We start from the raw sequence: 13,255 nt of genomic DNA, 5'->3' as shown, positions 1-13,255 counted from the left end.
AGCTGCAAAAGTTTGCAATAAATAAAGCACTAGAAAAAACTAATTGGACCATTGGAGGAGTCGCATACCGAAGAACAATCCCCCAAAGCAGTTTTATGAATGGAGCTTTGAGCTTGGAGATCGAAAATGGCAGCAAGATGAGCTAGAACACGGGTTTGAGCTGGTGGAGGATTTTTTTTCTGGAGGAATACGAAGTGTATGGGTGCAAGAATAAGTGGAGGGGCCCACGTGGGGTCCACGACGCAGGGGCGCGCCTAGGGGGTGAGCGCACCCTGGACCCTCGTGGCCAGGTGGTGGGTCCCCCAGGTTTGTTCTCCGTGCCAATAATTCTTAAATATTCTAGAAAAAATAATATAAAATTTTCAGGAAGTTTGGAGAACTTTTATTTTTGGGGTATTTTTTATTGCAAGGATAATTCAGAAAACGCACGGAAAATACATTTTTTGCTTTATTTAATCTAAATAACAGAAAGTAAAAGGAGGGTACAGAGAGTTGTGCTTTCTAACTTCATCCATCTCATGCTCATCAAAAGGAATCAAGTAACAAGGTTGATCAAGTCTTGTTAACAAACTCTTTCCGAATAACATGATACCGAAGAATTTTCGAATAACACTAAGTTACCTCAATGGGGATATGCATGTCCACAACAATAAGAATATCATATTTTTTCTTAATAGTGATAAGAGGAAATTAAAAACCTCCAATAGTTATCGTTGAAGTTTTTCCAATAGAATTAATACTATGGACTTGAGGTTGTTTCCTCAGAAAATGTACCGTACGCTCATTACCATTAACATGTAAAGTGACATTGCCTTTGTTGCAATCAATAACAGCCCCTAGAGTATTCAAAAAGGGTCTACCAAGGATAATCGACATACTATCGTCCTTGGGAATATCAAGAATAACAAAGTCCGTTAAAATAGTAATGTTTGCAACCACAACATGTACATACTCACAAAAACCGACAGGTATAGCAGTTGATTTATTAGCCATTTGCAAAGATATTTCAGTAGGTGTCAACTTATTCAAATCAAGTCTACGATATAAAGAGAGAGGCATAACACTATCACCGGCCCCTAGAGTATTCAAATCAAGCCTACGATATAAAGAGAGAGGCATGGTATAGTTGGTACTCCCGAATCTCCTAATTTCTTAGCTATTCCACCTTTAAAACTATAATTAGCGAGCATGGTGGAAATTTCAGCTTCCGGTATCTTTCTTTTATTTTTAACAATATCTTTCATGTACTTAGCATGAGGATTCATTTTAAGCATATCAGTTAAACGCATACGCAAAAAGATAGGTCTAATCATTTCAGCAAAGCTCTCAAAATCCTCATCATCCTTTTTCTTGGATGGTTTAGGAGGAAAAGGCATGGATTTCTGAAACCATGGTTCTCTTCCTTTACCGTGCTTTCTAGCAACAAAGTCTCTCTTATCATAACGTTGATTCTTTGATTGTGGGTTATCAAGATCAATAGCAGGTTCAATCTCTGCATCATTGTCATTGCTAGGTTGAGCATCAACATTAACATCATCATTAACATTATCACTAGGTTCATGTTCATTACAAGGTTGTGTTTCAGCATCCAAAAAATAAATATCATTGGGATTCTCAGGTATGTCAACAACAGGTTCACTAGAAGCATGCAAAGTCCTATTGTTTTTCTTTTTCTTCTTTTTAGAAGGACTAGGTGCATCAACATTAGTTGTCTGAGAATCTTGTTCAATTCTCTTAGGGTGGCCCTCAGGATACAAAGGTTCCTAAGTCATGTTACCCCCTCTAGTCACAACTCTAATAGCATTATCATTTTTCTTATTATTTAATTCATTGAGCAAATTATTTTGAGACATAAGCACTTGTTCTACTTGAGTGGTAACCATAGAAGCATGTTTACTAATAAGTTTAAGTTCACCTTTAACTCTAGACATATAATCACTCAAGTGTTCAATCATATAACCATTGCGTTTGAATTGTCTACCAACATAAGCATTGAAGTTTTCTTGTTTAACAATAAAATTATCAAACTCATCTAAGCATTGGCTAGCAGACGTATAACAAGGAATATCACCTTCATCAAATCTATAGAGAGAATTTACCTTTACTACCTGTGTCGGGTTATCAAGACCATGTATTACTTCAATAGGTGGTAAATTCTTAACATCTTCAGGTTTAATACCTTTTTCTTTCATAGATTTCTTTGCCTCTTGCATATCTTCAGGACTGAAAAATAGAATACCCCTTTTCTTCGGAGTTGGCTTAGGAGTTGGTTCAGGAAGTGTCCAATCATTATCATTACTCAACATATTATTCAATAGAAATTCAGCTTGATCAATAGTTCTTTCCCTGAAAACACAACCAGCACAACTATCCAGGTGGTCTCTGGAAGCATCGGTTAGTCCATTATAAAGGATGATCAGGCAAAGCATTAAGTAATCGGAGAAGCCTCCCCCAAGCTTGTGGGAGACTCTCTTCTTCAATTTGAACAAAATTATATATTTCCCTGAAGGTAGCTTGTTTCTTCTGAGCGGGGAAATATTTAGTAGAGAAGTAATAAATCATATCTTGGGTACTACGCACACAAACAGGATCAAGGGAATTAAACCATGTTTTAGCATCACCCTTTAATGAGAACGGAAACAACTTAAGGATAAAGTAATAGCAATTTTTCTCATCATTAGTGAACAGGGTGGATATATCATTTAATTTAGTAAGATGTGCCACAATGGTTTCAGATTCATAGCCATAAAAAGGATCAGATTCAACCAAAGTAACTAACTCAGGATAGACAGAGAAATCATAATCCTTATCAGAGATACAAATAGGTGAAGTAGCAAAAGCAGGGTCATGTTTCATTCTAGCATTCAAGGATTTTTCTTTCAACTTAGCTAACAGTTTCTTAAGATCATATCTATCATTGCAAACTAAAAATTCTCTAGCAGTTTCTTCATCCATAACATAACCCTCAGGCACAACAGGCAATTCATATCTAGGGGGAGAATCATCATCATCACTTTCAGTTTCAATAATTTATTTCTCTCTAACCCCTAGCAAGTTGTTCATCAAGAAATTCACCTAGTGGCATAGTATTATCAAGCATGCAAGTAGTTTCATCATAAGCATCATGCAAAGCACAAGTTGCGTCATTAATAACATGCGACATATAATAATGAATAGCAGGAGTAGGTGTCGCAAGTTTGCTCAAAACAGAAGGTGAATCAAGTGCAGAGCTAGATGGCAGTTCCTTACCTCCCCTCGTAGTTGTGGGAAAAATCATGGTTCTTCATCTTTCAAGTTCCTCATAGTGATCAACAGATATAAATCCCAAGTGACTCAAAGAATAGAGCTATGCTCCCCGGCAACGGCACCAGAAAATAGTGTTGATAACCCACAAGTATAGGGGATCGCAACAGTTTTCGAGGGTAGAGTATTCAACCCAAATTTATCGATTCGACACAAGGGGAACCAAAGAATATTCTCAAGTATGAATAGTTGAGTTGTCAATTCAACCGCATCCGAAAGACTTAATATCTACAACAAAGTATTTAGTACCAATGTAATATGGAAGTAACGGTAACGGTGGCAAAAGTAACAATATTGGTGTTCTAGTGATTGCAATAGTTGCAACGGAAAAGTAACTAAGCAAAGATCAATATCTGAAAAGCCTGTAGGCATTGGATCAGTGATGGATAATTATGTCGGATGCGTTTCATCATGCAATAGTTATAACATAGGGTGACATGGAACTAGCTCTAGTTCATCAATTTAATGTAGTAATGTATTCCGAATATAGTCATACGTGGTTATGGAAAAGAACTTGCATGACATCTTTTGTCCTACCCTCCCGTGGCAGCGGGGTACTATTGGAAACGAAGGGATATTAAGGCCTCCTTTTAACAGAGTATCGGACCAAAGCATTAACACTTAGTGAATACATGAACTCCTCAAACTACAGTAATCAGCGATAATTGTACATATTATTGTCACTTCAGGGTTAACGGATCATAACACATAGTAGGTGGCTATTGACTTGCAAAATAGGATCAATAACTCACATATATATATATATATATATATATATATATATATATATATATATATATATATATTCTTGGAAACATAATTGGTTCAGATCTGAAATCATGGCACTCGGGCCCTAGTGACAAGCATTAAGCATAACAAAGTCATAGCAACATCAATCTCAAAACATAATGGATACTTGGGATCAAGCCCTAACAAAACTAACTCGATTACATGATAAATCTCATCCAACCCATCACCGTCCAACATGCCTACGATGGAATTACTCATGCACGGCAGTGAGCATCATGAAATTGGTGATGGAGGAAGGTTGATGATGACGATGACGATGGATTCCCCTCTTCGGAGCCCCGAACGGACTCTAGATCAGCCCTCCCGAGAGAGATTAGGGCTTGGCGGGGGCTCCATATCCTAAACGTGATGAATCCTTCTCCCTGATTTTTTTCTCCCTGAACGTGAATATATAGAGTTGGATTTGAGGTCGTTGGAGCCTCTGGGGGCCCACGAGATAGGGGTGCGCGCCCCCACCCTCATGGACAGGGTGTGGCCCCCTGGTGTTGATTCTTTTTCCAGTATTTTTTATAAATTCCGAAAATATTCTTCATGCACTTTCAGGTCATTCTGAGAACTTTTATTTCTGCACAAAAATAACACCATGGCAATTCTGCTGAAAACAACGTTAGTCCGGGTTAGTTCCATTCAAATCATGCAAAGTTAGAGTCCAAAACAAGGTCAAAAGTGTTTGGAAAAGTAGATACGATGGAGACGTATCGCCCACGTGTCTAGACCTGGCGTCATGCGCCTGGAGACACAGGACGGGGTCCCCATCCAGAACTCCTAGAACATCCAGCACCTCTGGAAGTTCTACCCATGAAACAAGGCCCAGCGCCTGTGAAGCAAGATACCATGCCTGTGAAGGTCTCCGCTCATGACACACTCACGTAATAATGAGTGGGGGTGTACAAGCCCCTGAGTCTCAGGAGTGCCGCTCTCGAGCCTCGATGGCTCCCTCCCACATCCTAGTGGCAGCACTTCGCTCCTTGCTGGTGAGAAGACTACACTAGGTGCCGGACGTGGCTTTTCATTTTCTTTCCGTAGTTGGCTTGCCAGTCTTTAATGGAAATTCGCATTCTGGTGTTTCTTGTCGTCTTGGTTCGATCGCATTTTCCTCTATTTCTTCCCTTGGTTCTTTGTTCTTGCCCATACTATCCCTCGCATGCCTCGCGAGGGGGCTGGACAGGTGCACTCGTGAGTGTTTTCCCTGGTCTTCACGAGGCACCCTCGCTCGAGCTCGCAAGGTGGCGCACCTCCCTCTCTTAAGTCCGTGCCCCTCGGGAACCATGATGCGGAGCACTGGGTCATGGCCGCCCGCGCATGGGGCCCTGGTCTTGGAGGAATAAGAGTTTCTTAAAAACCTTTTGCAGTTCCTCGACGCCTCCCAAGCCTACGGCAAGGAGGTCTCACCAGGTGCTGGGAGATGCGCGCCTCACGAGGCGGAAACTGCTTCAGACATGTCGAGCTAAGTTATCTCTACACGCCTACATAAAACACTGATGCTGCAACACGACACAGGAGCAATAAACATAACATAGAGACTTGGAAATCGCGATTCGTTGCACGCACTTGCAAGGCCCCATACTTGTTTCTTTTTCGAATGCAGGAAGAAAGGAAAGAACAAAACAAAAGCGGCGTGCACCCCCGCAACGGTTCGTGAGGGTAGGCCCTTGGCGCCCTCCTAGACTCAGCCAGACCCCTCCTCGCACTTCACTGGGGCGCGGTGACGAGACGACCTGCTACCGCCTTCGAAGAGGGTACGGTGGTGTGGCGGCTAGTCATAGCCGCCGCTGCTTGAGCTGTCATCGGAAGAGCCCCCGTAGCTGGACGAGCCGCGACCGGCGCCGAGGGCAAGTCCACCTTCACCCTCATCATGACCGTCGCCAAGGTTGAGCACCTTGCCGCCATCGTTATCCTCAGGGCAGCATCCGACGCGGCGACCATCTTCCCCGAATACCCACACATAGAGGGTCGTGTTGCCGTCGTACATGAAGTGGAGGGTACACAAGCTGCCCAGGCCACGCGCGCGGGCAAACATCTGCCAACCGCGGGCCAGGGCTGCGTTGCCCGCGACGGAGACCTCCACCGTGACCCATGAAGCCTTGCTGCAGCAGCCATCCGCCTGCAACCAGAGACCGCCTGGACCTGAGGCCGGAAGTTCATCGGCGAAAAAGCACGAGAGATGAAGCCAGGTGCCGGCCGGGTTCTCCGACCACACGACGAACTCTAGCAGCACCTCCGCCGAGTGGAAGCGTGGCAGGGGAGGCCGCGCAACCATGGCGCGCCTCACTTCATCGGGGCTGCCTCGACCCGGGCGGCTCCCACCGCGTGAGAAGGCGTCGCCGCGGCCTCAAGGGGCCACGACATGGTCGCGACGTGCTTACGTGGGCGACCGCGCCCCCTCTTGGGCGGCGGCGAGTCGGGCCCCTCCTGGAGGGCCTTCCTCTTCTCTACGGCCGAGAACCTCTTCACCAACGCCATGGGTGTCGCTGCTAGCAATAAAGCAAGGAAGGATAAGTGGGCGGAACAGGAAGAGATGGGGGACGGGGGCTTCGCCCCCTCCTCATTTATTGCAGGAGAAGTCCAACCGGCGACCCCCACTATCACAGGTAATGATGGTTTTCCCGGCATGCATTAGGGACTCGTCAAGATGGGTAGTTGCCTAGGCAGCATGGGGAAGCAAAGACGCCCAAGTCCCATCAATCACCACGCATCAACCGAGGCTGCAGGCTGTTGGGCCCCGCGGCACTCTGCACTTGTCCCTTTGGCTTCGCCTCGAAGCCAAGTTTGAGCGCGCCTTGGGCCCGGGTGCTACTGTCGGTGTTCTGGGAACGGCGGTCCCTAGACTTGCCTGCTTGCGACCCATAGCGTGGCACCACCAGCGGCCCTTTACGACCCATCTTCACCAGCAAACACTCAAGACCCTCGCGAGGGGCCAAGCCTCGCGAGGCAAACACTCAAGACCCTCGCGAGGCAAGCCCATGAAGGACATCGTCTTCACCCTCAACGAGGAAATCAACTTTCTCCAAAGCCAGATCTACGATCTCCAAAACCAAGTCTTTGAATATGAGGCGGGGTCTAAAGGTATGAGTTTGGCTCCTTGTTGCAGGACTCGTGAGACTCACTCCTCCCCTTACGATGGTGAACCACTGCCAAGGAAATCTAATGACAAGATCTCTTCATCACCACCACCTTCTTCTTCATCACCAAAAGAAAATTGAGTATCGGGTATGGACACTCCCCTTGGCAAATTCCAAGCTTGGGGGAGGTGCCCCGGTATCGTATCGTCCCATTATCCTTTGCCTTTACTTATTTTAGTTCGATCTTTTGCTTTAGATGAATATAAGTTTAGTTCGATCCTTTCTTTTCAAGAGTTTGCTTAGTGATCTATCCTTGTAATCATGTGCAAGATATATAATAAAGTTTAGTTTGAGGTTTTGCTTTGTTTACTTTCATGTTGCAAATAAAAGAAAAGAAATAAGGAAGAAAAAGAGAAAGGAAAGAATTAAAACGAAATAAATTATGAAAAAGATCATATACTAATCTTATGGTAGGTGATGACACCACATAGGCAAAAGTATAAGTAGAATTTTATTAGAGATTGACAAACATAGCATTAGTCAATGATGCAACTCATGAAAGAATTAATAAGGGAAGAGAAGATTCCCATATAAATATACTATCCTAGAAATCTTTTGAGATTGTGAGCCCTCATCAAAATATTATATGCCAAAATTGTTGATGTTGGGCAAGGAATACAACTTAACGGTTTATGTTTGTGTATATTCACATAGAATTCATATTGTCAAGGATCCTTTAACATGTGGTGCTTGCCCCTATCTTTGCTATTCAAAAATTCCGCACTAGGTAGAGATACTACTTGTGCATCCACAAACCCTTAAACCCAAATTTTATTTTCAAGAGTCTACCATACCTACCTAGGGATTGAGCAAGATCCCTCAAGTAAGTTGTCACCGGTGCAAAAAGGAAATACAAATTGCTTCTCAAATTTTGCTCATGTGTACGTAGTGAGTGTTAGCAATCATAGAAGACTATATGATGGTTGAGTATGTGGACTTGCCTAAAGGCTCTGATACGTGTCCCTTCCTAAAAAGATGATGAATTGTAGTTGCAAAGTTTACTGAGAACATAGTTTGTTGGTTTTTAATAAAGTTTTTGCTTTATACTTTGATTGTTTGGTGAACTGTTACTTATTCATGAGAGGTATATGATAAAAGTTCTATGACAAGAGTCTTATGTTTAACTTTGTTGCCGTTATAATAATGAACATGATGCTTCTATGTCCGTATTTTGTTTTTATCGACACCTCTCTCTCTAAGCATGCACACATGTTTTTCGATTTTGGTTTTTCGCTTGAGGACAAGCGAGGTCTGAGCTTGGGCGAGTTGATACGTCCATTTTGCATCATGTTTTTCTACTGTAATTTATGATGGTTTTATCCATAATAATGCTTTTTGGAGTAATTCTAATGGCTTTTCTCACATAATATGCAAGGTATACACAAAAAGGGAGAATTCCGACAGTTGGAAATCTTGACCTAGAAAAGCTACATCAGGCCACCTATTCAGCACAACCCCAAACAAGCTGAAATTACCGGAGGGGGCCCACCAGGTGGGCACAACCCACCTGGGCACGCCGGGGAGCCTAGGTGTGCCTTGGTGGGTTGTGCTCACCCAGGCCCACCTCAGGTGCCCATCTTCTTGTATATAAGTCATTTTGACCTAGAAAAAATAAGGAGAGGATTTTCGGGACGAAGCGCCGCCGTCTCGAGGCGGAACTTGGGCAGGAGCACTTTTGCCCTTCGGCGAAGCGATTTTGCCGGGGAAACTTCCCTCCCGGAGGGGGAAATCATCGTCATCATCATGCCCAACAACTCTCCCATCTTGGGGAGGGCAATCTCCATCAACATCTTTGACATCACCATCTCATCTCAAACCCTAGTTCATCTCTTGTGTTCAATCTTGTTACCGGAACTATAGATTGATGCTTCTGCGTGACTAGTAGTGTTGATTACATCTTGTAGTTGATTACTATATGGTTTATTTGGTGGAATATTATATGTACATATCCAATATGCTATTTAATGCCCCTCTTATCTTGAGCATGATTATCATTCGTGAGTAGTTACTTTTTTTCTTGAGGTCACCGGAGAAATCATGTTTCAAGTAATCATGTGAACTTGATATGTGTTCGATATTTTGATAGTATGTATGTTGTTATTCCCTTAGTGGTGTCATGTAAACGTCGACTACATGACACTTCACCATATTTGGGCCTAAGGGAATGCATTGTGGAGTAGTTATTAGATGATGGGTTGCGAGAGTGATAGAAGCTTAAACCCCAGTTTGTGCGCTATTCCGTAAGGGACCAATTCGATCCAAAAGTTTAATGCTATGGTTGGAATTTATTCTTAATACTTTTCTCGTAGTTGCGGATGCTTCTGGGAGGGTTAATCATAAGTAGGAGGTTTGTTAAAGTAAGAACATCACCTAAACACCGGTCCACCCACATATCAAATTATCAAAGTACCAAACACGAATTAGACCAACATGGTGAAAGTGACTAGATGAAAATGCCGAGTACCCTCAAGAATGCTTTGCTTATCATAAGAGACCATTTTGGCCTATCCTTTTCCTCGAAAGGATTGGGCTATCTTGCTGCACTTTTGTTACTACTATTGTTACTTGCCCATTACAAATTATCTTGCTATCAAACTACTCAGTTACATACAATTTCAGCACTTGCGGGCATTACCTTACTGAAAACTACTTGTCATTTCCTTCTGCTCCTCGTTGGGTTCAACACCCTTACTTATCGAAAAGAGCTACAATTGACCCCCTATACTTGTGGGTCATCAGTGCTCAATTACTCCACGTGGAACCCCGACCAGGTCCGTCAGCTCCCATGCACACACATCCTTGTTCGCATGTAAGAAGCTAACCAACGCCTCCTCTCGGTCCGGAGGGAAGCAACGCCTATGGTGAAGGTGGAGCCCGATGCCCTGTCCTTGTTGATTGACACCTGCTTCATCTCGGCCTGTTCTTGAGAGATCAACTGCTTCTTATTTGGTAGTGCAGCCCCCGGGGCCTCGGTAGATCCCTCCTTGCTTGGCTGCTCGGCCGCTGCAAATCTAAAGGCGTGCTGGAGGGCCGAGTGCACATCCTTGGTGTCACGCGCCACGGTGAGGACGCCCGGCATCTTCATTAGATTGCAGCCAGGGTGAGTTGCCACCATGGACTTGGCCAAGGCCTGGTACTTGAGGATGGCGTTGTTCGGCATGCCGATGTGGGCGATGTCGAAGTCGATGAGCTTAGAGCGGTAGTTGTCGCGGGTGCTGAAGGTGACGGGGAGGCGGATCTGCCCTACGGGGCAGGTGGAACCATCGACGAATCTAGAGAAAGGCTTGGTGGGGCGAAGCCAACTGTGGGGCACGTGAAGCAGGCCGAACGCTTCCACGGAGAGGACATTGAGGCCAGCGCCACCATCAATGAGGTTCCTGGTGAGTCCCACGTTGTAGATAGTGGGGATGTAGAGCATCGGGAGCATGCCAGTCCTGGCCGTGGTTGCGGGGTGGTCCCTTGAGTCGAAGGTGAGGTCAGCCATAGGCACCACCCATCCTGGTGGCACTCCTCGCTGTACGTGGGTGACACCCACTTGGCGAAAGAACTGCTTGACGTGGCGGTCCGAGGCCAACAATTGTGAGCCACCGAGGAGGGCTGCGACAGCATGAAGTGCTGGCACCGCGAAGCGTATGATAAAGAGGTCGCACAACTCCTCCTAGGAGGCCATTGAAGACTCCGGCAAGCCCACGAGCCAGGCGCGTGACACGCCCTTAAGGGCCATGGTATATCCAGTTTGTCATGGCCTTGTCGTCGCCGCCGACCACCAAAACAGCCTCCATGTATGCCTGGAGAAACCCCGTTGGGTCCGCCATGCCACCGTAACGAGGCGACAGCTCTGGCCTGAACTTGGGCGGCCACTTCACCAGCCACGAGGCGGGGGTGAAAGCTCAAAGACCCACGGTGCCTCCGAACACACCTGTCGGTCTGGTCGGTGGAGCGGTGCTCGCCATGAGAGCGGCTCGATGCAGGGGAGTGCGGCGAGCGGAGAGGCGAATCTTTGACGCACCCCTACCTGGCGCACCAAATGTCAGATTCCGGGCTCCGCGGATCCTGGATAGATTTGAATGCTGGGGTGCGTGCGAAGAACTCAACCTCCTCAGTCTGCCAACTCTCCGATCTCACATCCTAGCTCAATGAACATGAAGGAAATGAGACAAGGCAGTTTACCCAGGTTCCGGCCACCTTGCGGTGTAAAACCCTACTCCTGCTTTGTTGTGGATTAGCTTTGATGTGGGCTGAGGATGAACTAGTAAAGTGGGAGAATAACCTCAGGAGGTGTGTTCTTGAGCTGGTGAGGGAGAGGATGATCTGAATGATCTGTCCCCTTGTATGGTGGTGTCTGGGCTATCTTTATAGTGGCCTTGGTCCTCTTCCCCCAAAATGTAGGCGGGAAGGGATCCCACAGTGGCCAAATTTGAAAAGAGACAACTAGTACATCTAATCCTGACGAAAGGTGGTCTTCTCCTGCAAAGCTTCCGGTCATGATGCTGTGGTGGGCTCGGTAATGACCTTCGTCCTACCGTCCTAGCGGTCTTGGTCTTGTTGCATGAGAATGGAAAACTTTGGCTGATTCCTCGGGACTCCTCGCCTGCACTTGCCTCCTTAGCACCAAAGAGGAAACTACTATACTGCGCCCGATGGCACCTGGCTGGCCTTGGTCATCATGGCTTGCGTCATCCAAACCTCATGAGGTTGAGGCTTGCATAAAGATCTCCCCACCTCAGGAGCCGGCCTGAGGAGGCCTCTCCTTCCGGAGGTCTTGGTGTCGTCCGACTCGCGAGGCTCGACCCCTCATGAGGGTCTTGAGTTGTCGATGATGAAGGTGGGCCGTACCAAGCCGTTAGAGGAGACACGCCATGGGCCGTAGGCAGACAAGTCTGGGTACCCCCGTTCCCGGAACACCGACAACTTCCACCGATGCATAATTGATAAACCGGGAAAACTTTTGGAGTGCCCTTTCCTCTATAATAGTAAAAATAGGTGATGTTGGACTGACCGACGAACCCTAGCTACTGTACATGGGGAGCTGGGGAGTAGTGGTATAGAAGAAACCCCGATTACAGAGTACAATGAAGCATGAAATTGAAAAGAAGTTATACCTCAGGTGGGCGAGATGTGGCTTCGGCGGGCATGCGGGATCTGCCTACAGGACGACAATGAACAAGGGCGTGGAGGACCTTCATCCACGCCGGCGCTGGCTCAGAGAGGACGGTGCGCATCGTGTTCCTCCATCGCTGATGGCGACAACGTCAATGCTGGACCTCCTCACCTCCCACAGCGGACGGTATCCGGCTGGATCTGTGACCACCGGTGAGGATAGATATAGTGGACAATGTCATCTTGTTCAGACTAGCAAGAGGCCCATGCATTGTACGGAACATCAAGATGCATTTACACGAGTTGTTTATCTTGTGGCAGACAAAGATGAACGAAGGAAGGCCTTATTTGCAAATGTGGAGAGGGGGGCGGGTATCTTTTTGCAAAATTGTCATACTTTGCTTTCTATCCCACGACTAGGGAAAAGCCTAGCAGTAGTGCGGGTCTGAGGGCTATCAGTAGCACGGGACCCTCTATATTCTCACCTAGAGGTCTTAAGGGGTCGACGTTGGGGACGACTTCGGGGATGAGGCAGGGGAAAACTTGATTTTTGCATAAACAAAATATAAACAAAATATATTAACCACTTACTATAAATAAACTAATTTTGTTAAGCACTTACTATAAGTAAACTAATTCTATTAAGCAATTACTATAAATAAACTAGTTTATTAAGAACTTACTGTAAATAAACTAGTTGTGTTAAGCACTTACTATAAATAACCCTAATTAGTTAACCTAGCTAGTTAACCTAGATAATTAACCTAATTAAACTAGTTAACCTAGTGAGCCAACCTAGTTAACCTAGCTAGTTTGAATTTTTACTAATTTACTAAAAAATCTACTCTATGCAAGAATAGAGTGAGGAGATATGAGGGAGGGAGGAGGGAGCAGGGGGTGGGTGAGGGAGGAGAGAGGGG

The sequence above is a fragment of the Triticum dicoccoides genome, chromosome 4A, assembly GCF_002162155.2.
Source record: "Triticum dicoccoides isolate Atlit2015 ecotype Zavitan chromosome 4A, WEW_v2.0, whole genome shotgun sequence".
Taxonomy (NCBI): domain Eukaryota; kingdom Viridiplantae; phylum Streptophyta; class Magnoliopsida; order Poales; family Poaceae; genus Triticum; species Triticum dicoccoides.
The sequence above is the reverse complement of the archived record's forward strand: the minus strand, read 5'-3'. Positions refer to the sequence as shown.